The 19,705-nt window shown below is 43.0% G+C and overlaps 1 long non-coding RNA gene across 1 annotated transcript in view; it reads left to right on the forward strand.

Annotated features, from left to right (window-relative positions):
- The first annotated feature begins 1,013 nt into the window (after positions 1–1,013).
- The window catches only part of LOC119703108, a 41,673-nt gene continuing 22,981 nt past the window's right edge, over positions 1,014–19,705 (forward strand). The window contains exon 1 of the long non-coding RNA XR_005257555.1: positions 1,014–1,283. This is a non-coding gene — a long non-coding RNA (uncharacterized LOC119703108). The remainder of the gene's footprint in view (positions 1,284–19,705) is intronic.

Here is a 19,705-nt window from a genome sequence, read left to right on the forward strand (position 1 = left end):
GCTTTTAAGGCAGTGCCCTTTGCTTCTAATAGTTATTGATTCCCTGAATGCCAAGGAATATGGATTCAATTAGCTGGTCATAGCACTGTAGTTCAGGGCTACTCAGCAGTTCCAGTGTGTAAGCTTCTGTTTTCAAGCTTTATATAATATAATCATAAAAATTCACTCTGCATTAAAGTTCTCATTCAAGGCCTTTTTGCAGGTGATTAGTTCATAACATACACTAATTACTTTTATTATTTCACAGCTACCATTTAAAGCAAACACAGAGTGAGTTTCCAATGCAAGTTCCTTAAAGATGGGCACTTCCACTCAAGGCAGTACTGGGCTGCCATACTCAGAAAGGTTTTTTTTTCTGATTGGATGAAAAATTTCTCACAAAGACTTCTGCAGGCACTGCAGACTGTCATGCCAAAACACTGAACTTCCCATTGCACAGAATGGAAATAGTCTGATAGCCTCTGAAATCAATGCCCTTACTCAATGCCCCTTTAATATAGATCATGGCTTATTCCAATATTTTCTGATCAAGATACTTACTGCTACATCTTTTCTACAGTAATATCAACATCTTCAGTTTTCCTCTTTATTTCCCAACAGCAGGTGGACTAGTGCTCTAGCAAAATCTTTAGGCTTTTCTTACCCATGTCCTTAGCTTAGCTTCAAGGATAGGGATGTCTCCCAATCTGAGGAGAGAACTCCTCTCTCCACATCACCAGGTGTGACTGAACTGCACCCTGTGATCTCACTGATCCCTGCAGTGCCCCTGCCACCTGTCCCCCAGCTCTGTGTTCCTGCCCTCTTGACCAGCAGCACTTGCAGCCTGGTCTAGAGAGGAATCAGGCCACTCATGGCCACTGAACTGCCCTGGCTAAAGCAGTGATCTCCTCCATGGCAATAAAAAACACAGTGCAAAAATCCAGCTTGTCCAGCAGACTCTCACATTTGCAAGGCAGCTTGGAACCCAGTGGTATTCACTGGGATCTGTGATTCAAAAACCTTTGGCTCTGAGAGAAGCAGAACAGTGCCAAGCAGTATTGCAGCACTGTGAGAGCCAGTCAGCCCTTGCTTTTTTGCTCCAGCTAGCTGGGAACTCAGCAGAGCCACTGCTCCTCGTCATGGCAGGATAATCTCCTGCAGGAGATGCTGCTACACTGATCCTGCTGCTGTGGTCCCAGGTCAGAGCAGCCAGGATCCCCCCCATCCTGCTGTGGTGGCCATTTGTCCATGTGAGAAGCAGCTGCTCCTGGCTCCCAGCTCCTTTGGAGCTCAGTGGCTACCTGGTGAGTCTGAAATTGCAATCCCTGCCCTTTCCTTTCTGTCTTTACAGGATTTAATATTCACTGTTATTGATTCAGACTTATTATCTTCTAGAAGTTGCCTAATCCTCTTAATTGGAGGGGTTTCAGCTCTAAACCTTTCTCATCTTCCCCCACCTTGCCATGACTACACCAGAGTAATGCTTCCACCCATTTTCCTGTCTTTTAGAGGCATTCCCTTACCCTGTTCCTCCTCCTGCTCTCTGACAGACAGCTGAAGCACACTCAGTATTTCAGTGCTTGGTATTCTCAGGGCGCGCCATCGAGCTGCCTGGCATGGAAGGTGCAAGTTTAACATTCAGGACAGTTTAGCCTGAGACCATTTCCCATCCCTCAGCCTGCTCTGCCTGGGTGAATCCTCTTGCCATACCCTGGCAGCAAGCCAGGCTGAGATGTGGGGGTGAGGTGCAGACATCATTCCCTCTAACCACGCTGTGCCCTGTTTGGCTTCCACTGGAAGAAATCCCACTGAATGGGCAGGTAAATTCCAGCTGCTCCTGTGAGCTGGGCAGCTTGGGGGCAGATGTCACCTCAGAGAATGGACCTTTAAAGACAGCTGTAGCCTGCTTTTAATACAATTAATTTTTTTAACTTTTCCCTGTCTGTAATCTAATATTGTTTTTCTAGCTGCAGTATGTCCCTTACTACAAGTATTCTAAAACAGTTAAAATAGCACAAATGCTTAATATATTTGCTACAAGCATGGCCTATTAAAATGTATTTACATCTCAAAAATTTTAACCTGAAGCAGACTTGATATTATCTAAATAATTTGTTTAGGCCGACGTAAAATAATCTCCTTCTCTTCCAGGGGAGATATAATATTTACAGAATCTTATCTTCACAAACAGAACTTGTATTTTAAGCTTGCAAATTGCAATTTGCATGTTAAGAGGAGTCAAGCTAGAAAGGAATTAGGAGCATGTGAACAGCAAAGGAAGAAAAAAAATTGCTGAAATGTATCACCATTAGTATGATAATATATGGCAATCTTATGACAGGTAAATGTATAAGGACTTATTTGCCAATGCAGAACACTCTCTATGGAACATTGATTTAAATATAGCTGTGTCTTCCTCTCTTCAGTGTGTCATAATGTAGTAGTAGTAGTAGTAGCATGTCCTCTGATGTCCTCTGCTTTCACAGCTGATACAGGGACCCAGCCAGAAAGATGAGAGAAAATGGGTGGGAAGTAGAGTAGCAGGCTGCAGTCATTGCCTTGATGCATGCAGTGGTGTAGAACCAGTGCATTTCTGGAGCTGGTAGGAATTGGTATTAACAGCAGGCTAGGAATGCACATCCCTGTGGTCACTCAGCTATGGATTAAGGTGACATCCATTGCAGCAGCACAAATTGCCTGGTATCATTAAGGCTGAGATGCCATTTCTATGCCATGAATGGTGGCCTCTCTGCTCCTCTTCTTGTGTGTCTGCACAGGCAGTGGCACAATGACGAGTCTGCATTCAGATTGTCACCGTGTGAGCAGCACTAATGGCTGTTAAGGAGCCCTAATGCTGTGTCAATTAAACCATATGCATTTTAGATGTGCCGAAGTCTGAAGCCACATAATAGGTGGCAATCACTCAGAAGAGATTTTAATAGCACATTACTTAAATCAATCCATGTCAGCTGTCCTCAGCCTGCTGTAGGGTGAAGGTCTTTTTTGCAGTCTTCCTGGCTGGATATGCACTGTGCTTGGTTACTGCAGGTTGGCAAGAACAGGATGACTTCCTTCTCCAGGGCTTCCCCAAGTGCTCTTTCCCAATTGAAATGGAGGCTTGCTCCCTCCTAACTACACTGTGACCTTCACTGGCAGTTATTACTGTCAACAATTTTTTAAAAGGTGTCCAGGTAAATATAAAGGGGCTTTTAATGCTGCCAAAGCTGCAATAAATTTCCTGTAGGTTGAATAGTTTTTAATATATTGGAAGTTGTATCCTTTTAAGTAATCTCCCACTGCTCCATCTCTTCTGCTCACCCCAGCTGTGTGGGATCAGGTCAGAGTTTCCACCCTCAAAGCTTGGCTTTGCCTCCACATGGCAGGACACATGGGCTGCACTCTTCTGTCCAAGATCTCTGAGCCAGAACAGGTCCCTGGGAAGTAGCTTAAGGCTTTTGTCTACAGTGACACCTAAAGATTTGTCTGAGGCTTTGCCTGGGAGTGCCACAGAAAACATTTGTGCTGTTGCTGTGGCCAGATCCAGAATGGCAGTGCCACGGTCAGGAGGCCTCCTTGGTCTCACCCTGGGTCCATCCCTGCCAGAGGGACTCTGGTGCTGGTCTCAGGCTCCACCACCCTTCTCTCAGTGGATTTTGTTAAAGTTGTGTGAAGCAGGCCTGTGAAACCATTGATGTTTCACCCCTTTCAGAGGGGGGCCATGTGCACAGCTCTGGCACCCCCCCCCCCGTGCCTTTAGGACACACTGCTCAGGGCAGCAGTTTATCTGGCAGCAAAAGAGGCTCTGAGGGCCTTTTTGGTTCATTTTTTCCTGCAGCATTTTATTGAGATGATAACAGTGAGGCGTCAGACTTTTCTGCATGCTCAGAAAGAGCTCCTTTCTGGATCTTCTGTCTAGTCAGTCTGTCACTCCAGGGCGCTGTGTTACAGAGAGGGTGAGAACAGGCAGCAGCAGCTGTCACATGGAGTTGATGGTGTTTCATGGGGTCAGTGGTTTCCAGCTCCTGCAAAAGAACTTAAAGCAACTGAATTTGGGCTCCTCCTCAGGCAGGACAAAGGCAGCAGCTCCATAAGTGCTCCATAAGTGCTTTTGCCATGCCAGGCTCACTGTTCTTCTCACAACTCCCAAAGAGCAGGTCTGTCTCATACTGCAAATACTGATCAGCCCACAGCAAGGAGAGAGAGAACTGTGTTTTGGAGCATAAGCAGGCAGGCCAAGCTTGATTTTTCCTTCCTGAGTTAACTTGCTGTGGTGTTTCTTCTCTCCATGTCACGAGTATGTGCTCCACAGTTAACTTGAGAAACTCCAGAGGAGGTTTGGTGGTGACATTGGTCAGGGTGAGCCCAAGCTGAACCCACAAAACACTGGAAAAGGGCTGAAGGCAAAGCCTGCTTCCAGTCAGAGTTCATGAAGCCATAGAAGGACCCAACTTCCATTTTTAGTCAAGTGCTTGTGCTGCAGTGCATTGCATCCAAAACACTGAGGGCTGGAAAATATGTGGGCATCTCAAGTGCAGTCCAACCTCTGGGTTGCTCAATATTTTCAGCAAGTTGTAAAATTGCTTCAGGGTGAAGAGTAACTGCTAGAGCCATAAAAACGCACATTTGGTTGGGTCACAAATGGATAGTGCAAGTTTTGGACTTTTTAGATTTGAAAGTATGGATCTGGTTCTCATTGCCCCTGGCATTGCATCTCTCCAAAACTGGGAATTCTAAAACATTGTTCCTGATTTGGGGGATTAAAGAGAATAAGGAAGAGTACCAGATGAAGGTGAGTCATTGATCACTGCCATTCCTTTCATCTAACTCATGGGAATATTTTATAAACTTTCACTCATCCTACCTTTTTTTTTCCTACTTTTATTTTTGTTTTCTGCTTCTCTGATTTGTCTTCACGCTATGTTTTGCTCCATTTTTAGCTGTTTACTACCTTCCACGTTCCCATTCAAAAGATTTCCCAGCATTCTTTCAATTTTCTGCTGTGAAGTTTCATCTGGCAAATCCCACCTTCCATTTTGCTTCCCCAGAGACACATTTAAATGCTAGATGGGCTCAGTTCTTCTGCAGAAAATGAGAGTTGAGGCACAGAGGGATGTGAAAGCGTCAGCACACGGCTCAGCTCCGCGCTCTCTCCCCCGGTGTGAACGCAGAGTCATCACAGGAGTGGGATGGTGAGGGAGAGGCACTGCTGTGTGTCCTCACCTTCCTCTGGTCCAGCAGCATCTGGGGGAAGACAACCCACTCAGCTGATGTACTCAGCCTTCTGCTAGCACCCCAAGCAAGGACTGGCACCGAGAGAATCAGGATTTTCCTTCAGGAAGATGCCACCTAGATACTGTAGCATGGCAACAGAGTGCCTGGTAGCTGTGCTCGAGACGAAGCACAAACCATTTCTCTGTGTTGCTGTCTCCAAGGAGTAGTTCAATATAAGTCAGTCCTGTAACATCAGTTTGACACTAGCCTATGTCTTTGCCACATTAATTCAATTTATTACCCAGTTTGATCCACACTTTGCATTCTATTTAGGATGCCAGGGGACCTGTTCATCCCTAATGACTGAAGAAGCATTTGTGTTTTATAAGCTATTTGGGACACACCATAAGGAACTAAAAGTGTCTGGTTTATTTTCATTGTTAAATTTACCATGTACCCAATTCAGATGCTGTTGAAATTGACAGCAAATTTGCCAGAGACCACTCCAGCTGAAATGTTTTCTGGAATTTAAGGACCCTTGCTAAAAATATTACAAATGTTCTCCCCCCAAAAAAGACCTACTGGTCATAAATAATACATGACAAATGTTGTCAGGGGTGGGGAGGAAATTACAAAATGATATTTTGTTTTTCTGTCTTTTATCTCTAGCTAAACTTTGATCTCTATAAAGTGTTTCTACCATCATTTGTAAGACTTTCCTTAGTCTTTACTCGGTAGAACATTAAAATTCAGCTGACTAATTTCACTGGTTTTCTTTGATCTTTTTCCTTCAATGTGAATTACTCTAGCTGAAGAGTTTGCATTTGCCTGAACAAAATTCATCTTCCTTTTTTCTAAACATTCAGACAAGCAGGAGTTCCCCCGTGCTGTATTTTCCCTACCTATCCTTGCTTATTCCAGTGTATTGCTCCTTTTCTTTGCCTATGCTCTTCTTTCCGAGTGGTCCTTTGCTGTCTTAAATATCCCACTTCTGCATGTGATAAGTCTCTGGAGCACTTCCCAATCCCTCACCCCAGCTGCCCCTATGGATTAGAGCCATAAAGGACAGTTTCCCATTAAGTTAGCTGTCAGTACACTGCCCATCTGTGCTGCTGAAGTCCATACTCCTTTTTAAAATGATGTAGTTGTTTAGGAATGAGTAATGTGGAGTTTGGAATGTGGGATAGGGGATCAGCTGTGTCTGTAATGGCACAACAGTAATAGAAGTTTAGTAAAAAAAATAAGAAAAATTACATCAGGTCACTGGCTTCTTGCATACTTCTAAGTCATAATTCTTAGTCTGTGTTGGTGCAATGCTTGTGATCATGGGGGTGCCTGACTATACACTTTTCCCAGCCCCACCCCAGCAGAAATGGACCAGCCATGGCTGGAGGTGCAGCAGGGGCACTCTGGCAGTGCAGCACAGCCGAGGCAGAGCAGCCTCCCAGCGCCTCCCTGAGCCACCAGCACGGGGCTGATCAGAGACAGACGCGCTCCCCGTGCTCCCTCCCACTCACTGCTCACTTGCTCCTCAAGGGAGCAAAGAAAACATATTTTCCTTGTCCCTTATAAATAGACCCCACTGCTGTCAAAGCCCCAACCTATGAGCACCATGTGCATATGCTTGTGTACACACACTCAGACTGCACCTGCTTCTCTCTACACACGATCCATGTTAACCCTCTGCAGAATGAAAAAGCATTTTAAGAACTCCTCAGACATGTAAACAGGATTGGTTAGAATGCTGTTTACTCGTTCCACAACTGTGAAATCAAATTGCATGTTATGGCCCAGCCTTCTTTTCACATTTGATAGTACTGCCTGTCCACAGGACAGGAAGATGTTTTTTCACAGGGCAGTGCAGAACTTGGAGCACAGTGATTTATCTAGTTGGGTCCTCACCATATGGTAGTTTCACCTGTCACACATGCCAGATGATGCTTGATGCTTAGCTAGAATTATTTTTAAGAGTTGGCCATTATACTTTTACAGACAAACAGTTGTTCACATTACATTCTAGTAATGTGGTGATGTGACATAAATCAGTGGAAATTAAAAGAGGAATGAATCTGCAGGGCTCTGTGCTGGCAAGGTGATGTGCTGGAGAAGAAAAAATAGCAGACTTTTCTTCATGAGCAAACCTTGACACCTTGGAACAAATGTATTAAGTGGTATTCTGCCACCCAAATTATTTTCATTCAATCCAGTTTTGCCCATTTTCATCAAACCTTTGATACCTGTGGAGCTTGAACTGTAGAAAGGATACTCATTTAACCCAAAATTTTTTGTGACATATATATCCAAGGTGTCTGGGCAGATGAGAAGAGGATCTCTTCTCTAACTGTGCCCACCTAGCCTTGGGCTTAAGAAGAGCCTTTTGGGGTGCAAAGGGAATGTGTCTTGTTCTTTTCATGTGCCAGTTCACCACCTCTGGCCACCTCTGAGCCAAGCAGCTGCCCATTACACCAGCCAGGGCTACCTGATGCTGCCCCTGAAAGATGTGATGCTTCTGCCCTGCAATGCCATGGGCTGGCTTCACCTACCATGACAGTTTTTCTGTTTAACTCTACACATTATGACCTCCTTTGATCCTCTTTCTTTCCTTTTCCAGCCCAGGGCATCTCTGACCATACTGGACTCCAATCCAAGTGACAAGGGCTTTCTCTCTCAAAATATTGTCCAGAGAGACGACTTTCAGACAAATGCTGTGTGTGAGAGCACAACAGCTCTCACCCACAGGGTTATTCTGAGCTCAGCAAATCAATGCTGTCCCTGCTGAGAAGCAGGAAGAAAGTCTCCACTGGCAGAGGAGGGGTGAATCTCTCACCAACTTGTCAGATCACATCATTTCATGAAGGCATAATGCAAGGCAGCGCCTCTCAAACAGCAGTTTGACTCTCTCTGCTTCACCATCATGCTGATGATCAGTTGGTAATTCTGCATTTCAGTACCCACATTCCTTCCCTATCCAAGCTCTGGGTCCTTTAGGCCAGATGTACCTGAGTGCTGGCTGGTGTCATTGCATGATTTACCGTGGACCTGACAGCCATTTAACTCTTCTGCTTTGTACTGTGTCTTTTCTCTTGGTACAATTTGCAATGAAACTGCAGCTCTATTGTTTTTTCCACTAGCAGGCAGACACGACAGTAGAAAACATCAGTAGAAAGTAGAAAACATCAGCCCAGCTTCACATTTACCTTCTCCTTTCCATATATCTCCTCCTGGTTCTCACATGCATCCCCCTTCCAGCTTTGCTTCTGGATAAGAAAGCTCTGAAGATTAGTACTTTTTCACACCTCTATAAGTATTGACAGCTGCTTTCTCCTATTGAATGCCAAGGATGTGTGCATTGTGCATCCAAAATCTCGTATTTACCCTGAAGCTTCCCATTCACTTTCATAACACTGGCCACATAAATCCACTGAGAACAACCAGAAAAGTGGAAGCCTGCTGGTCTCAAATTTCTTGAGTTGCTCCCAGGGCATAGAGAGCATTCTCCTTAATATTTACAGGATGTCATTAATATCTAGGGATGAAAGTAAAACAAAAAAAAAACCAAAAAAAAAACCAAAGATAAGCCCAAGGGGTTGCAGCCTTGCAGCCTTCTTTGGGTGCATCCACCTGCTCTGGGATGGGCTCCTCCACAGGATGCAGACAGATCTCTTGTTGATCTTGATGAACTTCCATGGGCTGCATGGGAGTCTCATGTTTGGCACCTCCTCCCCACTCCTGTTTCACTGACCTTGGTGTCTGCAGGGCTGTTGCTCTCCCATCTCCTCACTCCTCTCTCTGGCTGCCATTGCACAGCAGATTTTCCTCCTCTTAACCACATTATCCCAGAGGTGCTCCCACCATCACTGATGGGTTCAGCCTTGGCCAGCAGTGGATCTGTTTTGCAGCCAGCTGGGATTGGCTCTGTGGGATATGAGGGAACCTTCTGGCAGCTTCTCACAGAACACACCTCTCTAGCTCCCCTCACTACACATCTTTGCCATGCAACCCCAATACAATTAGTTATTTACATAAATGTTGCCATGATTTGTGGAGGAATAAGAAGCTCTAAGGACCAGGATCTCACCAACACTCACAGAGAAAGAAAAGAGAGAAAAGTTTTTGGGCTGCAGCCACATAAAATCATTCACAAATCAGAAGATAGCAGCATTTCCAGTGAGTAATTTACTTCATCTATAACCAGAATAACCTTTTGGGCATACTTTTTCTTTCCATTGGTTTTAAAGGACTGTTAAAGCTTATGTAGATGCCTAATGGTAGATGGGATGCAGATATATCACAAATTGATAAGAAGGTTAAAAAAAAGATTAATGTAGGAGACATGAACAAGGGTATTCATGTGTAAGACAAAGGCAACATCCTCAATAATTCCTCCTGGTAAAAAAAGTCACTCCATAAGCAGCAGCTATAACTGAGCCTGCTTTCAGGTACATCATTCTACCCCATTGCCCCCAGCTCCACTCAGAGTTTTCATGTTATTTCTTATTATGGTACCCTGTCAGCAGGCCATGTCACATTTTTCACCTAACTTCACCAAGGGCCAGAGGCAGCCAGCCTTGGCACACACAGCCACAGTGCTGCATCCATCAGCAAATGCTGCCTGGCAGAGGGGCTGCCACTCTCACTGCTGGGCACAACCCACTGCCAGATCACCCCTGGAATCACCCAGTTTCCTTCCTGGGCAGTGCTTTCACAGGAGATTCAGAACCCAGGTCCAAAGAAGGTATCATGAAGCTAAGGATGGAGGATGGATCACAGTAAATGTGTGTTTTGTCCTGTGTTTGCCAATTTTAATTTTGTTCAAATTAGGTAATTCATGTTTCAGGATTCTGCTTTGAATATTTTTTTTTCCTTTCTTGAGAAGCAGAAGATTGCTTCATGCAAGGCAGCATCAAAGCTGCTCCCTTTGCAGGGCTTTTGTACTTCTGCTCTATTAAAAAAGTATTTAGAAACTCTTCCTCTACCTGCTTCATGCAGTGTTATGAATTTTAGCAGGATGGAAAAACAGGTTGCTTTGCAAAAGCTACAAATAAAGAGACCCTGTATGTTCCATTAACTCAAGAGGCAACACCAAATAAGACCTGTGGAGCATCTGACTCAAAGATTCCAGGGTAAATCACCAGAGTCACAAGTTAATTCCGACCTTAACACGTGTCTCAGGCACTAATCCTGTGTCAGAGAGGCATCCAAGTGCCATCCTGATAATAGTGTGTAAGCAGTTCAGAGTGTAACTTCATTGTTTCACACACAGACGAGGCTTTGAACATCTTGATTCTTCCAATCTGTTTGAATTCATGGCAAAAATGGCCTATGGCCAGCCCAGCTTGAATGTGGTCCCAGTGGCTCTCAAAGGTCAGGCAGGTGAGGTACAAGGGGAGCAGAGGGGTGCAGGAGCAAAGGAAGACACTCAGACAGATAAAAAGGGTGTTATCAGTTTACTACATGGTCTGACTGCTTTGGATCCCACAACTCAGCAGCCCAGCTCTGTTCTTGAGGAAAAGCTGTTCTCATGAAAAATACAAAACTTTAATAAGCACAACCTTCAGTTCCTGAGGATATCCAGACTGTTTAAAAATCAGGCTCCTGGAGCTGACTTGCCACGAAGGATTTAGTACTGGTGGAGGCTCCAGAACTATGCAGAAAGCAAGTATTTCCACCTCTGCTGTGCCATGAATCCTGCCTTTCTAGAGAATGTGTGTCATTTTTTCCCACAAAGGCATCTGCAATTGATTTGCAAGTGATCACTTAGCAGAATGGAGGCCTGGTCTACAACCATAAAGGATAATAAATGGCAGCCTTCCAAACTCTTCCAAACCATGCACTTATAATCCAATCTTCTAAAAATTTGGACCAGATTTTCAACTGGAACACCCCACACTGTCTCTAACCAGTCCTTTAAATGCACATTTAAGCAGGAAAGAAAGATAATCCTGTGATTAATCCCAAGAAATGGGTTCAAGGGGGATCTCAGGCCAGTGGCAGAGCTGGAGATTGGCTTACTGAGCCAGTTAATATGGCTTAACTTGTCAGTGTCTCCATTCCCCAAAAAGGCAAGCAATAATTCCCATTTCTTTGGTACTGTCTTAAAGTTTTCAGGTTTTTGAAGGGCTTTAGGACTGACAGATAGAGATTGTGTATTGCACATTATGGTGGTTTGCTCAAAGTTTAAAGAGTTTCTTTGGTGAACACACACCTGCAGAAGTGCCACCTGTCAAAGACAGAGAACAATGGTTATTCCAAGAATGTGAGAACACTGAACAAATGTTCCTCAAAGTAAAATATTAGAGATATACAGAATCAAAACTTTTATTTTCTGTGGATGAATACCCAGCAGTTCTGTGCTCATTTGAAAATAGCAGACTTTTATTTTTTCCACTGATTTAGCTTGAATGGTTTTTTTTTCACTGTTACTAGACAAAGACAATGAAGTTAACATTTTCAAAAGTCTTCGAGGAAAATGGCTTTGGGCAACTCCCAGTAACATCAGGGAGAATTGCAAAGCTAAACCCTGAACACTGGAAAGTCCTGAAAATCTAGCTTAGTTGTAGGGCATAAAAATAAGGACTCTAATGAAAATCTTTTGAAATGCAGTAGCAGGAACGTAAAACTAAAAACATGAGCTATAGAGAAACTACAGAGAGACAGTGTCTCTCATTTTGTAGGAAAACTGTTTTCATAGTTAAACCTGTTTGTGCATGCTGGATGATAAATTCCTCCTGCTTTCAAGGAGTCCTTAAAAAGAAAAAAAAGACTTTTTAAGAGATGCCTACCAACTCTGTTGCCATGGCAGCTGCAAGCATCAGTGATAACCCAGAATTTCTAGGTTATAATGTGCATGAAGCCCCATTAACAAGTTCCACATTAGTTATAGGTAAGGTCACCTGGTGGCTCAGTGTCACAGCTTGGAACTCAATCAGAGAAGATCTAGATCCAAGCAAGGTCTGTTTCTGCTACACCCTGCTCCCACATGTTAATGACACACAGTGTGGAAGATGATTATACCTTACAGACAAACATTTTACCTGAAGTTTGCAGGCTGCCTGTGCTGCTGCAGTCTGCGCTTGAAAGGTGGGACATGGAAGCATGGAGAAATCAGAAAGCTGGGCACAGAGAACTTGAGATCACATGCAAGGAATCAAGAATAAATACTGTTCTTTGGCTGTTTCTCAGCCGGGTGAACGTTGTTTTCATTACTCAAGCGTCAGCTTTTCTAAAAAAAGTCACTGCCAGATTCTTGTTTCCTTTCACTTCAAATCTGGGACATGCCCATCTTTTTTAAGGCCTCTTTGGAATCAGAGGAGACAAGGACAAAGCACAGAAGGGCAAAAGTTGGGATTTTTCCTACTGCTTAGTCCAGATTCAGCACTGTGAGGGAATTTCCTTCCAGCCATCGGTGTCTCGTGGCCTGTTTCATTGCAGGAAAAGGTACAGTGGCTCTCTGCTTGCTAATGCTTGTCTCTTACCAAAGCCCTGAGGAGCACCTGCAGCATCTCCAGGGGCAGCAGTGCTTCTGGAGAAGAGCCACCATCCTGCCCCAGGACACTCAGAGCACTCCAGTCCCCCGTTACCTTGTCTCTGCATCACCCTTTCCTGTAGGGGAAATCAAGATGATGTTTCCTTTTCCCCCTTGCTGTCTTTGCTCCATCAGCTGCCTCAAGCAGCAGCTGCCTGCAGTGGCAGGGATGGATCTGCTGTATAAATAACTGCAGGAAGCTCCTTTATCCCAGTTCCATGAGTCTGGGCCTTCTCCCTCACACACCTGAATAACAGAGAGAAGGAAATTAACTCTAGCTCTGGCTCTGGAGTATGTGCAACTTCCTTTTCTGCTTAGGTGGCTTTGCTTTTCTGTTTTCTCCAGGTCCATTGCTTCCATGAATTTTTTCAGACCCAAAGAAGTAATTTATTGTTATGTCACATACTGCTTAAAGTAAATGAAAGGATTAATATGCCTCATTTGTTTAAAGCATCTGGAAATAAATGTTCAGTTTGTTTGAGTGAGGAAGGAGAATTCCTACTTACTGACAACTTTACATAAATCTCAATCATCTTGAAATGTATACCACTGAAATATTTTGAAATTTTCAGTGTATATAAATATAATTTTCTCCTCTTATGATAGAGATTTCCTTAAACTGATTGATCATCATACTGGCTAGACTTGAGAAACATGTTTATTTCACATATTTAATATTCCATTATTTTATTTCAGAATTTTGTGGGGGAAAATCAGTTTCTATAGCAAAAATTTAATATAATTCAGATTTTATCCAACCTAAACTAGTCTGTTTTGCTTGTCGTTCTATAAAGGACACTAAATAATTGCCATTTTTTTTTTTTCAAAAATTCTCTAATTGATATTAAGATCTGATTCATTACAATAATTATAAAGTAACACTCATGTATTTTCTGAAACCATGGTGGCAAACTCCTACTATCCACTATTAATACTGTATCTTTGCACTTCTGAGTTTTCCTGGATTAAAAATTGGATCAGATCAGACTTGAATATACAGTTAAATCTCTGCCACATTAACTATAGTGCAAAGAGCTGATGCATGTATGCTCCTTTTATACTAGCTGTGAGAATATAGAATAAATCTAGTTTGTTATAAAAACTGACACTGGAATATTAACCCATAAAAGCCATGAGCAAATGTGAACCAGGATAAACAGTTTTATCTGGACAAATGCTTGGTACTCTATGCCTGCATCACTTTTTATTTTGCATCAGAAGCCCTAGAGCTGGAGTTATTGAATTGTCCAACCTCAGCCCAAATAACTTCTTAAATTAACTCACAGGCTTGACAGTATATCTCTGTCCCACCATGATCTTGCTTAGGATAGCAAACAGACCTATTATAAAAACACCTCATATATGCAGAAATGTGAAGGCGTGCCAGCACTTCTTGGAAATAGATCCAAGATTCCATTTTGGTTAAGATGAGAGGGAAAAATGTCAATCATCTGATACTGCCTTAAGGCAGGATTTAAGAATAAAAAAAAAAAAAAAAAAAAGAAAAAAAAAGATGCTGTGTGATTGCTGAAATGCAGGGGCGGGCAGTGGTGATTTCAGTTCCTCAAATAGCTGCACTGTAGAATAGGGCAGTACAAAGACAGAGTGCTCTGAGATCCCCTGGTAAAAGGCATTAGCAGTGGGATGAGTATTTTAATTGCTTTCATACTGTTGATTTCAAACTTGAAACCACTGAAGATGCATCAATCTTGGTATGACAGAGAGTTCCTGTAAAGGAGATGAAAATAGAAAAAAATACTCTTCACATTTGCTGTCATTTTCAATTCTTTTCTTTTAGCAGTCTTCCTCCCTGCTGCCATTCTCTTCCTTGCCCTTATTTTCACTGTGTAAATGAAAAAAACCCCTAATTTAAAACTTTGTAGAGAATGAATGGAACAGGTTCAAGGCAAAATAAATACCCAGCTGGGCTGGTTTTCTTCCTACCACTAAATAATACAGCATGCAAACCATTCAAACAGTTCAAAAAACTTCTTTGCCTAATTATTATTTTTATGTTAGGTTCAGTGAGGTGAAGAATAAAAAATTTCAACAGTCTGTAATACCCTTCTGGAGAACAACAACTGGTAAATTTTATGCAGGAGACAGACTTGAAGTGCTCTTTCCAAGGAGAAAGAATAGCTATTGCTGGAAGAGTTTTTGAATGTTTTCATTGGGTAGCTCTTCTATTTTACCAGTGAAAGCTGGGAACATCTGGACCCAGAGAATCCAGGGATGTTTGGCACACTGAACACCTTCTCCTCCCCCATCCCTCACCCAGATTAGGTAAACCAAGCAAATTTGAATTCTGTGCCAGAGTCTGCATTAAACACAAACACACCCCCTCAGATGCTGCTTGCTAAAAATCATTTATACCAAGATTAAACTTTAAATATCTCCTGTGAAGACCCTGCTTAATCATCCAGCTGTACTGCGTTCAGCTGCCTGGATTTCCTTCCCTTTAGAGCACTCCTTTTGTTACTTAACCTGCATTTTCCAGGAGCAGTTTAAACCTATTGTGTCACACTCTGCCTTTGGTACCTAATGAGAAAAATGGGTTTCCAGTATGCAAGGAAGACAAGCCTGGTGTTGAGCAAGGCCTAAGGGCTGCCCCTGAGAGTACAGACACAGATATTATCTTTCCTGTGAAGACATTACTGTTCCATAGCTCCAGGAAACATGCAGTAAAATGTTCAATTAAAGTGGATTACATGTTCTTAGCTGGTCAGCTATAATACCTAAGCTTGAAAATGTATTAGGGGATCCAGGAAAGAGCAGCGCCTCTTTGCTAACCTCAGAATTTTGCCCTTTATGTTGCAGATGCATTTTGCTTTCATGTTCCTTTGCAAATTTTCCTGGAAGCAATCCAGTTTTACAGAATGGCTGTTTTTACTACAAACATTGCTTCCTGCACAAAATCTGGTCTGAATACGTTTGCATTGCAACAACTTAAGCTGAGAAGGAAGGGTCATTTACTTCTATAGTCTTCTACATGACTTTGTTGCAATTAATATTTTTTTATTCTGTACATCCAGGTCTTTCGCTGCTCTCCAGTACAGCCCCTGCAAATTTCCAGGCCTCAAAACCCTTCAAGAATGAGTTATCCAGGTATCTCAGTTTCCTCTGTTCTCAGCCAAGATTGGTTCAGCTCTGACATGACATGAGAGATGTAAGGTAACTGAACACTCCTGTGGCACATGCCTTTATTTCCTGCTGTAGCTACATGGCAGTTTGTAAGGGCTGCAAAAGTCATGCCTTGTTATATGGTAAGGCTTGCTTTCCACTGGCTCCTGTAGCAACTGTTACTGGAGGGAAAGAACATGATGAATGTTAGAGTGGAAGAAATAAAGCTCTGTTGGATCAAGTCCCTGAGAGCCCCTCTATTTATTCAAGTTCAGTGTTTTAGGAAGTCATTACAATGAGCCATCCCAAAAACCAGCTCAGCAGAAAAATGTATTTAACTGAAAGCCATTGTGTGCAGCTCTCAGGGCAGACACAGCACACTGTGTTAATTCAAGAATTAGAGTTCTTTGTTTAATCCCCTTATTTCCTCCTTTCAGCCTGGCATTGTTCCTTCTCTCACTCCCAGACACACGGGGAGAGGCAGGTCCATTTCATTCACCCCAAGGCCAGCAGAAACCTGCCAGCACATCCCAGACTTATCCTTCCACTGCTTCAAGCTTTCTAAATGCAACAAGTGCCTGACTGAAGCCCTTGTCTCTAGAGGAACTGCCTGGAAAAACAACTCCTTGCCTTACTTTATCACCATCTGGGAAGACCTCCCTGATTCACCAGCTGACATGGAAGTTCAATTGAATTTTTAGCCACTCTCCCTCTTAATCATTTTTAGCCAAAACCCCCTGAGGAATAAGTGTCCTCACACTTAAAGTAAATCTATCAGCCAGGGTTGCTGTGTCTCAGTGTGGAGTGATATACAGAGCTGTCTCCACTTCCTCCTGCTCCTTCTGACTGGAATCTCAGCTGGATACAGGAAGGCTTGAGGCCCTTTTAAAACCCCCTCAGCATCAGAGGTGCGCCCTTTATATGGAACTGGCAGCTGCTCCTGTATGAAAATTTAAACACTTTAAGGTATCTTTTAAGCGGTATAAAAGGTGGGAAAAGCACCACAGATGATAAGTAATCCAAGGCTTCTCAACACAAACACAACCTATTGCAATGTCTATTTTTTCCAAGTAGATGTAACCACCTTCCATTACAAACCTGCAGCTTAAGGTTGGAGGATGCAGCTTAATAGACCAGGAAACAATATGTAACTGATTATGGCTTCACTTAATGTAGCTGTGGTTACACAGAGCTCTTTGCTTTTTAAGTCAGTGCCAGAGACACAAGTTTACCAAATAAACTTGTGTAAATATGCCTGTGTGTATGCATGTTCAAGTATGTGGAGGAAAGCAAGGGATTCATCTCATGGCAGGCAAGTGGTAGGTGTCATGCTCTTTTTAAGTATTTTTTTCTATGGGTAACATTTCTCATATGTTTTAGAATTATTTTACCAAAACTTAATTTTAAATATTAAAGAAGATATCTTCCATTTACAGTACTTCTTACACTCCAATACATTTCACTCCTACTCTGCCAGACGGATCTTTCTACATATGCAAAATAACTGAAACTGCAAATAACTGAACTGTATAGCAGTCAATAGTTATTTTCTATTCCAAATGGCAGCAGAATATGTTGGTTCCCAGGACTTATGGACTAGCTCCTTAAAGTGTGGGAATTGTAAAGATGAATGGCATGATCCATAAAATCAGAAAATGCTATTGCACTTGGGAAAAGAAACAGTAACTGCTGCAAAGGATTTCTGCTTATTTTCTTCTGTAACAGTGAGCTTGTCAGAGCTGTAAGTGTTTGCAGTGATGTAACTATGGGGGTGAAGTCACACAGCCAGCAAAACTGTGGTAAAGATAAGGCTGAGCCCTGTTTTCAATGTTGGGACTTATAATGAGTTTATGGAAGGCATGTATCCCCCTCAGATTTGTGGAAGTGGGAAGGAATTATGCTACCCTCATCACATTGCTCATAAAATATCTCTGAGAGATCCTACAGAGTTCCAGAAAGATTTATCAGGCTCATGATTTCCAAAGTCACTATTTTGCTAGAGAACAATGCAGTGTTGTCATTCCTGACCTTAATACAACGGGAGAATTGCACAACCACAAGCCACAGGGCCAGGGTCAGTTCCCATGGGAGACGAGCCAGATTTTCCAAGGGAAAGGGCAGCTACATCTCAGGGTGCACATATCCAGAACAGACTTCATTTGCATAAACTGTGCTGGCATTTAGTTCAGGAAGGAGTTCTTTATAACACTACAGTGAGATGTTATTGTAGCTTTAGTTAAACGCTGCATTTTCTCTTAGCATGAGTTATCACAACATCCAGCCATTGCCATTAGTTAATGGAAACCAAGCACTATGGCACTACAAGCTATTGTAACATTTCCTGGAAAACACATATGATATTTCCAGAAGGCATCCTAAACTACTTTTTTAACTGCTTTGCATTCCAGGAAAGAAACACCACAAGCAATAAACCCTTATAAGCATTTTTTTAATAGCTAGCATTTCAGAATTAGGAGGAGAAAAAAGAAAATAAAGAAATAGTCTTAGTAGTTTTATCTTAAACTGAGATTTGCTGGAGTGCTTAGTGTCTCAGAGCTCTCTAAGAATATTTAGAACTTTTCTCTTTGCAAGAAATGTAGCTGAAAGGGGGAAGACAGGAGAGGTGTGGAAGAGGCTTTCACTGGGCAGTTTGCAGCTCCAGCATCTTCGTGAATCGCTTACTTACAAAAGAGCCATTTTAGCTGTATAAACCCAGAGTGATTGGAAGCTGTTACCCAGCATGTGATATTTGCAATGTGCTGTCTTAAGACCCACAGCCAGGAGAGAGGATGAGTAATAGGTGGACAAAGTGACTTCTGAGAGCAGAGTGAACAGGTGATCTCAGACTTTCATAGGAGAGGTTCTCTGGACCTCAGATCATCTTCCTGGCCTCCTCTGGGCCCGCTTCAACAGATCCACGTCTCTCTTGTGCTGGGGACCCCAGAGCTGGATGCAGCACTGTGGGAGGGGGTCTGATGAGGGCAGAGCAGAGCAGAGGGACAGAATCCCCTCCTTTGCCCTGATGCCTATGGTGCTGTTGATGCAGCCCAGGACATACTTGGATTCTGGGCTGTGAATGCACGTTGTTGCCTCATGTGACCAACTTCTCATCCACGAGAACCACCAAGTCCTTCTCCTCAGGGCTGCTCTCAATGGCTTCTTCTCCCAGTCTGTGCTCCTGTCTGGGAGGCCTTGAGGGACTCCAGTGAGCTTAAGGCAGCCTCAGGTTACATGTACTATTAAAGTGCTGCTTACTGAAAGCACCAGAAATTATTATTGTGAACCATCTGGCTCAGGCTTCCTGGATAGGTTGCTGAGAAAAGGAGACTTAGCCCTGAGAAATAATTCTGCATACCAGGGACTCCTGAGGAAAGGATCAAGAGAAATCAGCAGTGGTTGATTCCCCTGCTGTAGTTACTGCTTTTTGAAGCTGTGAAGGAATAGATGTGTCTACTCTGAGAATGGTAAATCCTAACAGTCATGAAGACTGGTAAAAAAATGAGAATAAGAGAGAAAATAATTCAGGGTGCTGTGGGCTAGCTGGCAAACCAGCAACCTGCACTCATAAAATGTTAGCTTTTCAAAAGGATGGTTGCTTCACAGTCACTGTGACACATGAGGGTAATACAGCCTTATCTGGAGTGGCAGGAAGAATTCCAAATCCTGTCAAGGACCAGCAAGTGCACCGTGGCATTGAAACAATCAAAGATATCCCTGGAATGTTGGCAGGCTGACCTGAAGCAGCTGAGACCTCAAGGTTCAAAAAGATTCTGCTGTCCTCAGCACTGGGTTTGAAAGAGATGGTGTCACATGAGTGGCACAGAAAGCCAATACAGCCACATCCCAAAGAGAAAATATGATGTGATGGCA

This window comes from Motacilla alba, chromosome 1, assembly GCF_015832195.1.
Source record: "Motacilla alba alba isolate MOTALB_02 chromosome 1, Motacilla_alba_V1.0_pri, whole genome shotgun sequence".
NCBI classification, from domain to species: Eukaryota; Metazoa; Chordata; class Aves; order Passeriformes; family Motacillidae; genus Motacilla; species Motacilla alba.